Here is a 16,806-nt window from a genome sequence, read left to right on the forward strand (position 1 = left end):
TGGAGATATTTGGGTGTGTCTCCTTTCACGTGTAGGTGCTGTTCACCTAGCAGTGAGTAGGTACGGGATGTAAATCGAGGAGTTGTGACCTTGTTGTCCCGGTGTGTGGTGTGTGCCTGGTCTCAGACCTATCCCAAGATCGGAAATAATGAGCTCTGAGCTCGTTCCGTAGGGTAACGTCTGGCTGTCTCGTCAGAGACTGCAGCAGATCAAACAGTGAATTACACACTGTATTTCCCTGGAAGCTGACGACATCCGTGTGAAAAATCAATATATTCTGAATAAATCCCTTAAAAAAAATCGTTCATCTTCGAAATGCCTGAAGAGTTAACTAACGACTACTACATCAGCAGCAGGTAATGGTCCTCGTTGCGGGGCGGCACTAATTAGCAGTAAAACAAGAATAAGTGCGATCACACATTATTACCCTTAAGAAATATGCAACCACTATACACAATCTGGATTCCGTCGAGGCAAACCACCCAATGGTTTACCTTAAAGTTTCGGTAATGTTCTGTTTCTGTTACACGTACATGTAACGCGACGCATGTACTGATCCGCCTCCTGCCCCGCCCCACGCCTCCCCCGTCAGGACACACTCGGTACAGATGCCAGCGAGTACTTACTGAAAAGAAAGACACGGTGATGGAGAGACTTCATCCACAAATTTTTATTCAGGAGTGTTGTTGGTACCAGGGCCGGCCAGTGTCTGCCCACACGCCTACCAGCAGGCCTCACTCGATCTGAACCAGTGTTAAGTGATTCGAAGAGTTTGAACCAATGTTTAGTGATTCGAAACAACTGAGTTCCTTTGTAATGGAGGACAAACTAATGAAGTTCATTAATTCTTTGTTAAATGAAGTTATTAATATTCAGAAAAAAAATACCACCCTCACTCTAAATACATCCAACTTTCCGAAATAATTTGTGCCGGTAATGTGTCTTCTCCGATAAGCAAGAGTAGCATATCGATTTATTCACTCTTATCCAATGTTTGATACTAAATACCATTCTCCTGTCAACGTAAGTTTGACACATCGAACGTTTCCACTCCGTAACGCTGACCTGCTTGAATTTTTTTTTTTTTTCATTACTCATTTCTTCCCCTTTTCCTGTATGTGATAGGAGGAGGCCTATAAATAATCATTATCTATCACTTACCTACCTATCCACATGGCTACATCTGTCTACTTACGCGCAGTACTTATCTGTCTACTAACGGGTATCTGTACTTATCTATCCATCTGTCTATGTATCTATCTGTAAATTAAAGACGTACAGACAGAAGCTGACATTTGAGCTCGCACGTAGTACATTTTTCACATAAAGTTTCTTGAATAAAACATCAGTATTGCAATCTGCCATGCTATGAAAATAATATGTAGAGCTGATAGAAGCTGAAATTTTAAGCACGTTCATTTTTTATTTTATTATCTGTTAAGTTTGGTGAATAAAATAACTGTATATCAAACAGTCCACCAATGCAACGCACCACAAGCTCATCGTACAGAGTCATTTCTTTGGCTTTCTTTAATTTACGCTAGTGAGGCTCGGTGCGTGAAATAACTCAATCAATCTACATTACGTGACTCAGGCGGCGCATCACGGGCTTACCATTAGAAAGTCATTACTTTGCTTTCTTTCATTTACATAGCTCCTCCAACTTTTCCCTAACTAACATTAGCCACCACACCACGCAACACCCCACGCATAAGTACTGAACCACCACCACCATCACTACCACCACCACCACCACCACCAACCCATTTCCTGTCAGCTCGGAATTAGGAAATGAATGAGAGAAAAAATGCATTCCGTAGAATTAAAACCCTTGACCCAGAAAAGTATTCCCCTTGCAGTGGCGCGTGTGTGTGTGTGTGTGTGTGTGTGTGTGTGTGTGTGTGTGTGTGTGTGTGTGTGTATTTACTCTAAGCTCATGCTGTTTGGTCTGTATCGCGACTTTTATAAACAATTCAACTTTTTAAAACGTATTAATGTTCTTTACCAACCACCACTACCACCACCACCTCATATCAATGCCTCTGTTTAGGAGAGACTCAACTTCCTTTACATTATTCAAGTATGTGTGGTTCTTCCTTATTTTGTATTCATGACTTCGCTCTGCTCCTCCACCAGCCATCCCTCACCACCTGATCTCTTCCTCCTCCTCCTCCTCCTCCTCCTCCATTCCCTTTAAACAGTGCGTGCGTGTGCGTGTGTGCGTGTGAGTGCGCTGTAACTCTCCTAGTGACGGCGCTACATTACTAACTTTGCAGAATATTTACGAGGGTTTAAATAAGGAAAGGCGTGGGATTGAGTGAGTCTGCGGCGTGACGTGACGTGACGTGACGTGCCTGTGATATTTCTCTATAGCGCTTCGGAGATTGGCAAAACACACTCGTAAGTAAGCAATGAGGCAGCAGTATATCTTGTCCCCACCTCCACCTGTGCAGCTATTCACTTTCCAGGTATATTCCCCCATGCTAGTCTCGTCTGCCTCCACCACACACCCTTACCAGTGCTTATTCTCACACTTCGGCGCTTCACCTTCACTATTTCAAAAGGCTTTATCTAAATTTACCGAGTTTTAAGGAGTTTTTACGGTTCTAGAGGCAGAGTGACAAGATTTCTACATTATTAATTGGAGAAGCACTCTTGAAAACCCCGCTAATCATTTCTGTAGCCTTAGAAAATAGTCATGGTGAGAGCAAAGCATTTCTGAATACGAATCTAAGTCCCACCTGCTGAAAACATAAGAGGTAATGAGGCAGCAATATTATCTTCACCTCTGCAGCTGTTCATCTTCCCAGGCTTATTCACTCAGACAAACACATCTATTTACAGCGCACACCTCCACTCATGCTGATCTAATCCATCATTGCACTCATCTGTACTTAAAATGCACTCTGAACGTTTGAGGGAATGTTGTCTTGCTCTTTCATCACTTCTATAGCAATCCATTCCCACAGGTACATTCAATAATGTTAGTTTAATTCATCTGCTTTACTCGTTTCTATTCATTTCTCTTCAAACTCATCCTTGTCCAATCTAGCCCGATTTAGTTAACCCTTCCCATTCACTTATTTACTGAGTTATCTATTAATCCACTTTCTCTCACCGAAATCTATAACTTACTTTTCTATCTTTATTTATTCATTCAATTCACCTGCCTTCACCTGTCCTACATACTTAATTAACCTATTCACTCTCTCAATATAACACCCATCCAGTTTCATTTGTCGTTACCCACCCAATACAAACACACGTTACCCAATGAAATTTAATACAGACTGATCTTACTCATTTACACACACACACACACACACACACACACACACACACACACACACACTCACTCACTCACTCACACACACACACACACACACACACACACACACACACACACACACACACACACACACACACACACACACACACACACACACACACACACACACACACACACATTTCCCAGGCTGATTTCACTGCAGGCGTGGGAATGAACTCACAACTCTTAAAAATTATATTAACTTTCTTTTTCTTTGTTTTTTTTTCCCAGCTCACAACTAAGGGAAGAAATTACCCGATGTTTCTCCAAGATTTAAGTGGGAGTTCCGGCTCACCTGCATAACAATAAAAATACCTGAGCACCACCACCCCTAATGAACGGTCTACCCACCTGCCTGGACGCCCGCACACCTGGATATGAAGGCAAATAAAAGTGAAGGAAAGTCTCGTATTTACTTCCCTCACCGCGATTCCAGTTCCAGGAAGCCACCAACACCATCACCACCATCACCACCAACACAACCACCACCACCACCATCACAGCCATCGTCATCATCATTACCAATACGTGGACACCCTTTTATTGCGGCAAAGCATGGCATCACTACGGGTATGTCTGTCTGTATGTCTGTCTATCTATTTCTGTTTCTCCCTTTGTTTCTATCTAGCAATGTATTTATCTATCTATCTCCTCTCAATTTTGTTACCTTATTTCTATCTCTACTATTCATTTTTTTCTACCGTGCCTATTGTTGTAGCACATTAAGTCAGTCAGTCAGTCAGTCAGTCAGTCAGTCAGCCAGCCAGCCAGCCAGCCAGCCAGCCAGCCAGCCAGTCAGTCAGTCAGCCAGCCAGTCAAACCATCATTTAAACCATGGGTTCTCAACCTTTTTTTTCGTTAAGAGCCCCCTGCGTTAACAGACCATCTACCCGAACCTCAAGTAATCTGACATCAAACAGAATGCTAATTTAGTGACTGACACTAACTCAACACGCAATGGCACTGCAAAGATGCTATCAGATCAGCCATCTAAGTATCCCTGGAACGTTAATTCAGTGAGCTCTGAGCTCGTTCCGTAGGGTAACGTCTGGCTGTCTCTCAGAGACTGCAGCAGATCAAACAGTGAATTACACACACTCACAAACCATCACACACACACACACGCACACACGCACAAACCATTACACAAACACACACACATACACACACACACACACACAAACACACCCACACTCAGACACACACACACACACACACACACACACACACACACACACACACACACACACACACACACACACACACACACACACACACACACACACACACACACACACACACACACACACACTCAGACACACACACACACACACACACACACACACACACACACACTCAGACACACACACACACAACACACACACACACTCAGACACACACACACAACACACACACACTCACACACACACACACACACACATACAGCATCACCGTATGTCCAGTGAAAAACAATTTACAGACAGACAGACAGACACACACACACACACACAGCATCACCCTATGTCCGTTGAAAAACAACTTACAGACAGACAGACAGACAGACAGAGACAGACAGACAGACACAGACAGACACACACACACACACAATCATCTTATGTCCAATGAAAAACAACTTAAACACACACACACACACACACACACACACACACACACACAGACACATACAGACACACACACACACACACACACACACACACAGACACACACACACACACACACACACACACACACACACACACACACACACACACACACACACACAGACACTCAGACACAGACACACACACACACACACACACACACACACACACACACACACACACACACACACACACTCAGACATATACACACACACACACACACACACACTCAGACATATACACACACACACACACACACACACACACACACTCACACACACACACACACACACACACACACACACACACACACAGCATCACCGTATGTCCAGTGAAAAACAATTTACAGACAGACAGACAGACACAGACACACACACAGCATCACCCTATGTCCGTTGAAAAACAACTTACAGACAGACAGACAGACAGACAGACACACACACAATCATCTTATGTCCAATGAAAAACAACTTAAACACACACACACACACACATGGGAAAACACAGTAAATCATGCTACATATTGGACGGAGAGAGCCATGAAAGGAAGAGAAGGAAAGGCAGATCAGAGGCTCCCGCCATCGTGACGTCATTGCCTGGCCCGGTGGGACTGGTAGGTTGATGACGTCACGGCCATAGCTTGGGCCGGCCCAGCCTAGTGGGCTTATTTACGTTACGGAAATAATTTTGAAAATGACCCCTCGAAAAAACGACGCCAGACCCGAATACTTTACATATTCTGACTTGGCACATATTTTAACCAACACCAAAAATATAAAGAGATTCCAAACCCCAATAATTTTAAAGATTTTTCAAAAGAACTATAAATAAAATGTTGGAACCTTGACCCTCCTCAAAAATTGAAATTTCCGTCCATTCTCACTTCAAAGGAATGAAACACACTTTAAACATTATGAACAGTCTTTTCCAACACTTTGGAGTGAGTTATAGCCAGAAATTTATGATTCACAAGGGTGACAACAAAACTATTATTGGAACATTACCACCGTTAGAAAACAATTCTACTCTCCACTAATTCCACTGACCAGGAAGGCGAAACACTTTAAAACACATCAACTATTTTTTGAAAACAATAACAACTTGATACTGGTTCAAACAAAAATTTTCCTGGACGGTCCGAAAATTTGGCACCAAAAAAACACCTCTATTTAACACAAAAAGAACGCCAAAAACAACATGCAGCGCCCCACACACACAAGGAAAACTCTTCAAACACAACGAAATACTTGTACAAAGCATCAAATCTTACTATTGAACCCAATTAAACTGTCTAGGAATTAAACAAAATACTCCTGGATTCTGGGCGGGCTGGGGTAGGCACTAGGCATATCCAAGATGGCGGCGGGACTGTGGAGGGGTCGACCCCCCACCTTGTACCTCATTTAAACCTTCACCAAACATAAATCTGCCCATGGGGGGTGTATCTCAATAGCTGATATGAAAGCTTAGTAACGTGGCTGCATGTTGAGGCAAGACAGATATATAATAGCGAGAGATAAGACTAGAAATGGCTGATAAAGGATTGATCTAAGATGGCGGCGGGGTCTGTGGTCAGGTGGACACCCCCTCTCTACCTTACATAAAATCCTTCACCAAACTTAAATCTGGCCATGGCGGCTGTGTCTCAACGCTGGGTATGATAGTTTAGTGACGCGGCTACATGTTGAGGCAAGACAAGCCTATAATAGTAAGCGATAAGGCAGATAATGGCTGATGATAGAGATGGAGGGATGGGGGGAAGTGTTTACATTAGCTAGGATTGGTGTTGGCGGGTTTCTGGTGGGGTTGATATAGTGTCAGTGATGGTGTTGTGGTATGTGGTGGTGAGGGCAGAGTAAAGCAGGGCAAGTCAACACCGTCAAATACGGAGTCACTCACTATAATGAAGTTAAATGAGTCTCGTCAATGTACAGTACCACCGCCCTCCTAGCCTTGTCTAACCTTACCCTGTCACCAACACAATATGTGTATGTGTTGCCTTGCCTTTCGTAGCACAGATGGTAATACAGTGTATGTGTATATATTTGTGTGTGTGTGTATGAGTATGTATGTATGTATGTATATATGAGTATAGCCAAACACAATACCTTACCTCTAGAGACCAGTATATCTTGCAATAACACTCCCGAATCTCCACGAGAAACACTTAATCCACCACTGCCACCTCCACACTGAGCTCTCCACCTGTCACTATACACTACCGAGGGTTCCCGTCTAGCCACCGGTCACGTGATGTCGCCTCGCTCTCTCACTGGCTGGAGATCAAAGACAGTGTTTTGATTGGTGAAAAATCGCGCGAAAGTTACACATGCCATGAAAACAGGCACACACATACACACAGTAAAGTGAGTTGGGTTGTGTTATAGCATCGCAAAATCGTTGATACGATATTTTCAAACGTAATAATGATACATACGTAAACATACTATGATAAGACAATGGTTCTCGTTACGAACCCTCTGAGTTACCCGAACCCCCATTAAACTGACATCGAGCAGAATGCTAATTTAATGACTGACACTATTACTAGCTCAACACGCAATGGCACTGCAAAGGATGCTATCAGATCAGCCATCTAAGTATCCCTGGAACGTTAATTCAGTGACTGACACTAACTCAATATGCAATGATAATGCAAAGGATATTAGTACACCAGCCATTTAAATACCCCTGAAAATCTTCGTGAACCCCTGGGAGTTTACGAACCCCGGATTGGAGATCTCTAATTTAAACCCTCAATTTCTACTCACATTTGTCAATACAGATCTCAAAGTCCTTTTATTCCATTTAGCCTCAAGGTTCAACTACGTATCTCATTAACTAACACTATAATTATGTCCATTAAGTTCTGTCCGCCTTCCTTCCTTCATCCTGTCTGCGTTTCTGTCCTGTCCATTCAACATGTTTTTATCTCGCCTGCCTGTCTGTCCGTCCGTCCATAGCTAGGAAACATACTGGTGGGTGGTTGGACGAGTGACTGGGTGGGTGGGGGGTTGGGTGAAGCTGGATGTCCTAATGTATCTTTCCTAAATGAACGACAAACTGAGAAACAAAACAAAAAAAGTTAAAAGGATTCAATGTTGGTTGACTTACCCCATTTCCCACTCATGCATACACGCACACGCACACGCACGCACACACACACACACACACACACACACACACACACACACACACACACGTTACTGAAACTACTACTACTACGTCACCCACACTTCTGCACAATACCGGTCTCAACTGCTACAATAAATAAATAAATAAATAAATAAATAAATATTTGTCGTAACTTAATTCTCCTCACAAAAAAAGGAAGCGTTACACAGAAGCATTAAGTTTAAGCTATTTTCTTCACTTACTATTAAATAAAACCTGAACATATTCTTAGCATTATATTATTATTTGCCTTCCTCCGCTTAATTAATACGAGTTGAACAAGTATTAAAAGCGTGAAGTTTGCATAAAAGTAAAGTGTGTGAGTCTCTGATGAAGTAGTTCACATTGCGTCATGATTATAGAAAACGAAGAACAAGCACAAAACTCAAATGAACAACAAGACGAACAACAACAACAACGAAAACAAAACAACAACAACAACAACAAAAACAAAAACAGAACAAGAGCAAGAGGAAGAGAAGGAGGAGGAGGAAAAGGAGAAAGAAAGGAGGAGGAGGAAAAGGAGAAAGAAAGGAGGAGAAGAAGAAGGAGAAGGAGGAGAAGGAGAAGGAGGAGGAGGAAGAGGAGGACGGGGAGAAGAATGAAGAGGAAAAGGAGGAGGAAGAGAAATAACATAACACTTAATTTTTTCTTCTTTTTTCCTCAAGTCGTAAAATTCAATACACAAGAGGCAGCACAGCATATCAAGATGAACGTAATTTTAGAACAATGATGACGATAATGTTGACGTGTGGCTTCTCGATTAAATTTACCTGAAAGACGCGTAGCCACAGGTGTTTGCATTCACGTTCCACACTCAAGCAAGCGTGACTGACCTTCTTTCATTATAACTCAGAAGCGATGCGGCCAGACACGCGATGCTCTGTGGTGATGCAAGACTTCTATCATCAAATTTGTCATGATGTACGTGTGTGTGTGTGTGTGTGTGTGTGTGTGTGTGTGTGTGTGTGTGTGTGTGTGTGTGTGTGTGTGTGTGGTTTTTATTTTTGCTGGAACTAAAAATACGAGTAACTTCATACACTGTTGAGAATTTACTGTCGTTATCGAAGTAAAAAAAGGAAGAGATCGAAATAAGATAAATAAATAAAACCATGAAAAACGAAAGAATGGAAGAATAAATACAACACAAGGAAAAAGTTGCCAAAAAAAATAAAGAAAAAAAGAAACGAAACGAAAAAAATGATCAAGAAATGAGCCAAGAAAAGAAAATAAAAACCAAGCACAAACACTCATAAAAACACACACACACACACAAAAAAAAAGGAAAAATAAAATAAATGAACAAGGAACAAAGAAATTCGAAAGCACATCACGGAAAGAAAAAGGAAAAAATCAAAGAAAAGAACAAGGAACCGAGATTCGAAAGCTCATCACGGTACACACTGCTCAAGGAATTTACCGCCGCACCACCACCAGCTTGGCCCGTTAAGGTGTGCCCGCCCCCTTCCTTCCCACCCCTCCAGTGAGCCAGCGAGCCGTGTGCAGGTGTTGGGGGAGGGTTGGGGAGGTGAGGGCGACAGGTGTAGCGGCTCGGCGGATTAACACTGCTCCTGTGGCCACGTGTTTGCTGGTTCGCTTCCGGAGTGTTAAGTGAAGTGAGAGAAAGTCAAGTTGAAATAATTGAGATGATCTTTTTTTCTTTTCGTTTTAAACTTTAGTTAATTTGTTGTAGTATTTTTTCATTGCTTTGTTTTTTTCTGATACGAGTGTTGATCAAATACACACACGCACACGCACGCACGCACGCACACACACTTTCATAGGCCTCTACGAGAGAGAGAGAGAGAGAGAGAGAGAGACCTAATACCTATAATAAGATAAGTAAACAAAACACAGATTACCACAAAGTAGATCACATACACAAAAATTAATTAATAGAAAAAGAAAATTTCAAAGCATGAGGTAGTTGGTTCTCTCTCTCTCTCTCTCTCTCTCTCTCTCTCTCTCTCTCTCTCTCTCTCTCTCTCTCTCTCTCTCTCTCTCTCTCTCTCTCTCTCTCTCTCTCTCTCTCTCTCTCTCTCTCTCTCTCTCTCTCTCTCTCTCTCTCTCTCTCTCTCTCTCTCTCTCTCTCTCTCTCTCTCTCTCTCTCTCTCTCTCTCTCTCTCTCTCTCTCTCTCTCTCTCTCTCTCTCTCTCTCTCTCTCTCTCTCTCTCTCTCTCTCTCTCTCTCTGCCTTTGATGTCGCCACCTGCACCACCCCTTAGCTTCACCTGCCTAAGCATCAAGGCGAGTGAGAGGCGAGGGAGAGGTGAGCGAGTGCCCTGATCTTTACTCTCTCATCCCACTCCTCTCCCAAGTTTTCTACACGCTTCTCTATCCCACCTCTTATTCGCTCTCTCTCCCAGCCTCTCTCACTGTATACTCTCACCCGTCCCCCACGTTTCCTACGCCCCCGCCAGCCCCAACACTCTCTCCCAGCGTAAATCCTCACCTCTCTCCACGCCCCACGCCCCTCCCTGCACTTACTCGCCCTCTCCCTCCCGCTAAGGTCTTAAGGAGGCTAAGTTGTCGACACTTGACGCCTTCACACACACACGGCGCCTTCTAATGCATGTCTCAGAGGGATCGCTTATTTCCACCATCACCGTCACCACCACCACCACTACTACCACCAGCCATCATCATCAAAGGCGCCGCCACAAGCACCGCCTACTCTTCCACTTAGTAATGTCACCACCACTACGCTAACATTAATGATTTAGTGTAGAATTACGCTGTGGTGGTGTGGTGTTGAGTTATGTGTGGGGTTAGGATGTTGAGAAGGGTGATGTGTGGAGGTTGAGGTGTGTAATTAACCTCTTCAGTACCGAGACACGTTTCCATATTCATTCTGCTAATATTTGGTGATTTTATACAGCTCCAGAAACTTGTATGGGGTGTTAAAATAGTGAAAACTCTGGCTATTAATCTCCTGACCTCCATAGACCTTCCCTAATGTCAATAAAATGGTCTAATCACACTCAAATCTCAAGGTGAAAATGTGTCCCAGTACTGAAGGGTTTAGTTAACATGTGGGGAAATGTAGTTAGTGATGAATGTGCATAGATGTCGTTTTTATACAAGTGCAGTGAAGGAATACACGAGTGGAGTGATGGTATAGAAACAAAGGTAAAAAAAAAAAGTAAATATAAAAATTAGAAAAAAAAATGTAAGTAATAAATACCGTAAATTCACATATACGAAGGGCTAGATCATACACAACTGCCATCCACACCCCTGATACTTCCCACACCTGCCTCCCACACCTGCGCAAAATCACCCAAACACTTCACATCACACGCCAAACACAACCACAACACTCCATCGTCCCATCCTTCAAACACACACATGACAACTCACTCAACATCTGCACAACACACACTCACACACCTGAACAGCGGCCCGAGATCCAGGAACCGTCGTGTCCAGCAGGTGTGTTGGCAGGAGCTACGGCTCTGGAGGGAGGGAGGGAGGGAGGGAGGGAGGGAGGCACATCTGTCTTGCTCTCACGGTGCTTGGAATCTCAAAAATACACAGCAGGTTTGGAAATGCAATACCACACCTGCACCTTTCCTTATTCTGTCGTGTTTCATTGTAAGTGTATGACATGAGCAGTACGTTTGTTTCAGGACGTGTGTTGTATTTATTTTACTATTTTTTTGTTTTATTGGAGAGAGAAGTAGCAGGAGGGAATAACTATAAATAGAAACAAAAAAGCTGAAGCATTCCCATTTTACTTAAAAAGGGGTTTTATTTTACGAAAAGTACACACTCATCGATGATAATTTTCGTCACTGTAGTCATGTGAAAAAAAATAAATGTGGGATGTGGAGGTACTTTTTTTTTTTTTTTGCCTCTTACAAATTAACAGGTAAGATTTTTTTTTACCCTATTTTTTATTTTCATTAAGGCTATTTAAGAGTTTTTTTTTTTTACTTCATTTTCTTTTTTAATTCCGATGTTTAGACTCGTTTTTTTCAAGTTTATTTTTCAATTGTCACTCTTTTTTATTCTCTCTCTCTCTCTCTCTCTCTCTCTCTCTCTCTCTCTCTCTCTCTCTCTCTCTCTCTCTCTCTCTCTCTCTCTCTCTCTCTCTCTCTCTCTCTCTCTCTCTCTCTCTCTCTCAACTCTCTCTTTCCTCCACACTGACACACACACACACACACACACACACACACACACACACTCAAACTCACACTCACACTCACACTCACACACACACACTCTCTTAATATGTCCATACTACTTAATTCCACACTCCAGCATAATAATTAGTCGAAATGCCATGAAGGGAGAGAAAACACAAGGTAAAAAATGAGCAGACAGAGGGTGATTTACTGCGTGACGAGACTTTCATTACAACAAACAAAGCTTTGATGACAACACAGAAATTCTTGAAGCAGATTCTTTGATAGTGAAACACGCGCACCACACAAACACGTAGTAATGAGTGAGTGGGTCGGGGTGAAAGGATATACTGTGCTGTGCTGTGCTGTGCTGTGCTGTGCTGTGCTGGGGCAGGTAAACATAGCAGCAACAGCAGCAGCAGGACGCAATACTTTCATCCCTCAGCCAAATATGTGAACTGCGGAGAAAATGTTTTGTTATGGCTACACCAGCAATAAATACGTGATGAAACATGTCGGCGAGGGGTAAAATTTTGTGAGAAGTCAAGTCTGTTTTCGTCATTAATATTATTAGTGTGCTGGTTATTGTTTTCTGTATTTGGTGCATTGTTAATTGATGTAAAAGTTAATTCCGGGGTTATACAGAGAAAAAGTTACTTCAAGGTTTATAAAGAGGAAAAGAGTGTTATAAAAAAAAATCATGAATGACTATACACATATATATATTTTCCAAGCCTAAACTGATTAAAATATCAAAAAAAGTTAATCGGTATTTATCATGAATAACTATGAATAACAAATATAATTTTTGTTTCCGCGATCGGCAAATGCAACAGAAAATTCGCTAAATGCTTACCAACAATGAAATTTACATCGAGAGACACAGACGCGAGCCATTTGAATATTACAGCGCAGTCCAAGCCACGATCGGCATTCGGACAAATATTTGCCTCCCTCCCACAAATCTGTCTTTTCATCAGAATTTTTAAATATTTAGAATTGCAGCGCGACGAAGGTAATGGCGCGACCGAGTGCTGTAACTCATCGGCGCGCAGTGTGTTTGTGTAGGAAAGGTATATGTGAGGTGGACAGCGAGGTGAAAAAAGAAAAAAATGCTCGCTTACTTAGTTAGTTACATAGTGAGTGAGTTTAATGACGAAAATATTAAAGCAATAGTCAATATGTGTAGCGCAACAAAGATTGTCCGCAGTTTTATAAATGTCACAAAGCCCTCACCTCACAACACTGAACGGTTAAGTATTACCAACGCAATAGTCTTAAAAATAATGATAATAGTAATGATAATCAGCCTAATCAATCCCCCAAAACAATAAATTCAAATATTATTAGAAATATTCACTAATTACTTCCTAAAACTTTAGCAATTCAAGTGCAACACATCCACACACTAACAGTATTACTGATAGATTTTGACACGTTTTCATATTTATTCTGCTTATTATTCGGATTCTATACAGCTTCAGAAACTTGTACATGTATGGATCAAAATAGTGAAGACTCTGGCCATTAATTTTTGACCTCCATAAGCCCTTCCAAATGCAAATAAAATTGTCTAATCGTACCCAAAATTCATGATAAAATGTGTCGCGGTATTGAAGGGGTTAAACAGTCAGAGCCGTGGTACTGTGTGTGTGTGTGTGTGTGTGTGTGTGTGTGTGTGTGTGTGTGTGTGTGTGTGTGTGTGTGTGTGTGTGTGTGTGTGTGTGTGCGTGCGTGCGTGCGTGCGTGCGTGAGCTGCAACCTTGGCTAATTGTGTGCAATACCCATACTGAGGTGAAACAGCTTTCCTGATCCTCTGTCATGACAAGTTCCTAGTATTTTTCCGAATGGCTTGAACTGCTCTGTAATATTCAAGTAACCTTCATGTGTGCGTATGGATATTTCGTTGTTGGTAAATACATAACGAATCTCCTACTGCTTTTTGACTGCTGTGCTGCCAAAAGCAAGCAAAAACACGATATTAAAGAGAGCATCAATATGTGGAGTGAAGCCGAACAACCAGTAACGCATTTGATGACGCACTAACGGTATAAAAGTGACACCAAGCAGTGATGACAGACAGACAGTGCTGGTGTAGATATTAACACCCAATGATCAGTAATGTAGGTTATATACACACATGTTACATAACTCCTGTAGGTTTCTTGTTACATGTACACAGACTACAAAATAAGAGTGAATACCCATACACTTTTAAATACTCATAGCAACTCCTTTAAAATTTTCTGTGAGTGACAATTAAGCGGCTTCTTCATTTATCTATATATTTTCATACCCGTAGGTCAAGAATTTCCAAACTCTCATGTCAATATAATCATGAAAGATGAACGAAAAAAAGATAAGATGAAATAAAATAATAGACATCACTTTGAGGTAGTTAAGAATTTTCATTTTTTTTCTAATTTAATCTTTTTCGCTATCTTTAATGTTTCTCTCTCTCTCTCTCTCTCTCTCTCTCTCTCTCTCTCTCTCTCTCTCTCTCTCTCTCTCTCTCTCTCTCTCTCTCTCTCTCTCTCTCTCTCTCTCTCTCTCTCTCTCTCTCTCTCTCTCTCTCTCTCTCTCTCTCTCTCTCTCTCTGTAATAAGAGTCCACTGCCTGCAAGCAAATGAACTCGAATAAAAATTAACAACCTAAAAGACAATTACGGAAATGGTTAGGAGTGTAGAGAGAGAGAGAGAGAGAGAGAGAGAGAGAGAGAGAGAGAGAGAGAGAGAGAGAGAGAGAGAGAGAGAGAGAGAGAGAGAGAGAGAGAGAGAGAGAGAGAGAGAGAGAGAGAGAGAGAGAGAGAGAGAGAGAGAGAGAGAGAGAAAAGAAACAAGTCGCGTCAATGATTACGCAATAAGGGAAGACAATAAACACGAAGACAAGGAAAAAAAGAGAAGATACTTTAATACTCATGAAACAACAATTACTAGCGAACGTTGAAATAATCTTATCCCATTATGATCGAGTGAAGAAAAAAAAAATAAAAGTGAAACAAAAATGGTCAAAATATTATACAATGAACAAGAAATACATAGATAATACAACACAAGTCACTTCCTGTATTCACCTGTATGGGTCTGTATTGTGGATATGCTATTTGCACTGCCACCATATTTATTTATCTATTTATTTCATTTATTATTTTTTTTGTGGCTGCCTGTGTTTATTACTGCAGTGGGCGGATGAAGCTTGTCTTGTGTGAGTGGATTTTCGTGCTTGTTTGACTTTTAAAATGGGTTGTCGCTTCTCATCGTATTATCACTTCTTTAACCCCTTCAGTACCATGCCACGTTTTCATATTCAATCTGCTTACTATTTTGGGGAATTTTATACAGCTTCAGAAACTCATGTGGGGGATCAAAATAGTTAAGACTTTGGTCACTAATCTTTGGACCTCCACAGACCTTTCCTGATACAAATAAAAATCGTTTAATCACACCTAAAAATCATGGTAAAAATGTGTTTCAGTACTGAAGGGGGTTAAAATGTACATATATAAAGCATAATAAAAGGTTTCAAAGTGCTTCAAAATGTTTCAAACGTTTCCTGTACCAAGTCGTCTTTAGTTAATATATTTGTGTCTAGAGGCATGTTGTGGATTAAATTTGAACATTTTGGTTTAGTGTGTAAGGAAATCACTGTCACTATCAACATCAAAATTCTCACTGAAAAAATAGGATTCGAATGAGAAGATCCGCTTCCTTCCTGCTTCGGCCTATCGTCTGCAGTTATTCTACATAGCAAAGATAGGCCTAAATGAAACAGAGTGCTTGTTTACTTTAGGGATGCTGTGATGTATGGACTTCCTACAGAATATAAGGACTCTGTTATTCCACATATTTTATTACCACCTATACAGCCGTTCACAGACCATTATCAAGTGGTAAAAATCAAGCGTTTTGGATACTGGACATTGTAGTATATGAATTCTGAGCCTCGTAACCCAAAAGTAGAAATACATGGATGAACGTTGCCTTCTTTCTATATATTCTATTATCAACTACAGTTACTCTTAGACCAATACCAAGTAGTAAATATTAAGCGTTCTCGATACTGGACACTGTGGCATATAAGTTCCGAGCCTCGTAACCCAAAAATAGAGAGATGCATGGATAAACGCGGCCTTCTACATATTCTATTATTAGCTACAGTCGTTTCTATACCAATACCAAGTTGTAAAAATTAAGCCTTCTGGATACTGGACACTAGCATATAAGTTCCGAGCCCCGTAACTCAAAAGTAAGGATGCATGGATGAACGTGGCCTTTTCAAGTAATAATATGGAAGACCTGACGGATAAAAGGTATATGTGAACAAATGAATCAAAACTTGCCTTCCATATACATGTAAGCTGATAAGTTGCGACGCCGTTTAGAGCAGACTCATATTTACAGGTTGAAATGTTACACGCTTGTCTGTTTAACCTCGGACAACACATTAGCTCCCATTCAATATGCACCGCCGCTCTGCCCCCCCTCTCTCTCTCTCTCTCTCTCTCTCTCTCTCTCTCT

The 16,806-nt window shown here is 41.5% G+C and overlaps 1 long non-coding RNA gene across 4 annotated transcripts in view; it reads right to left on the minus strand.

Moving 5' to 3' along the window:
* The window catches only part of LOC123511279, a 57,807-nt gene that overhangs the window by 21,886 nt on the left and 19,115 nt on the right, over positions 1-16,806 (minus strand). For all 4 annotated transcript variants that reach the window (XR_006676736.1, XR_006676735.1, XR_006676734.1 and 1 more), the window contains exon 2: positions 11,553-11,684. This is a non-coding gene — a long non-coding RNA (uncharacterized LOC123511279). The remainder of the gene's footprint in view (positions 1-11,552; positions 11,685-16,806) is intronic.

The sequence above is a fragment of the Portunus trituberculatus genome, chromosome 31, assembly GCF_017591435.1.
Source record: "Portunus trituberculatus isolate SZX2019 chromosome 31, ASM1759143v1, whole genome shotgun sequence".
Classification (NCBI taxonomy): domain Eukaryota; kingdom Metazoa; phylum Arthropoda; class Malacostraca; order Decapoda; family Portunidae; genus Portunus; species Portunus trituberculatus.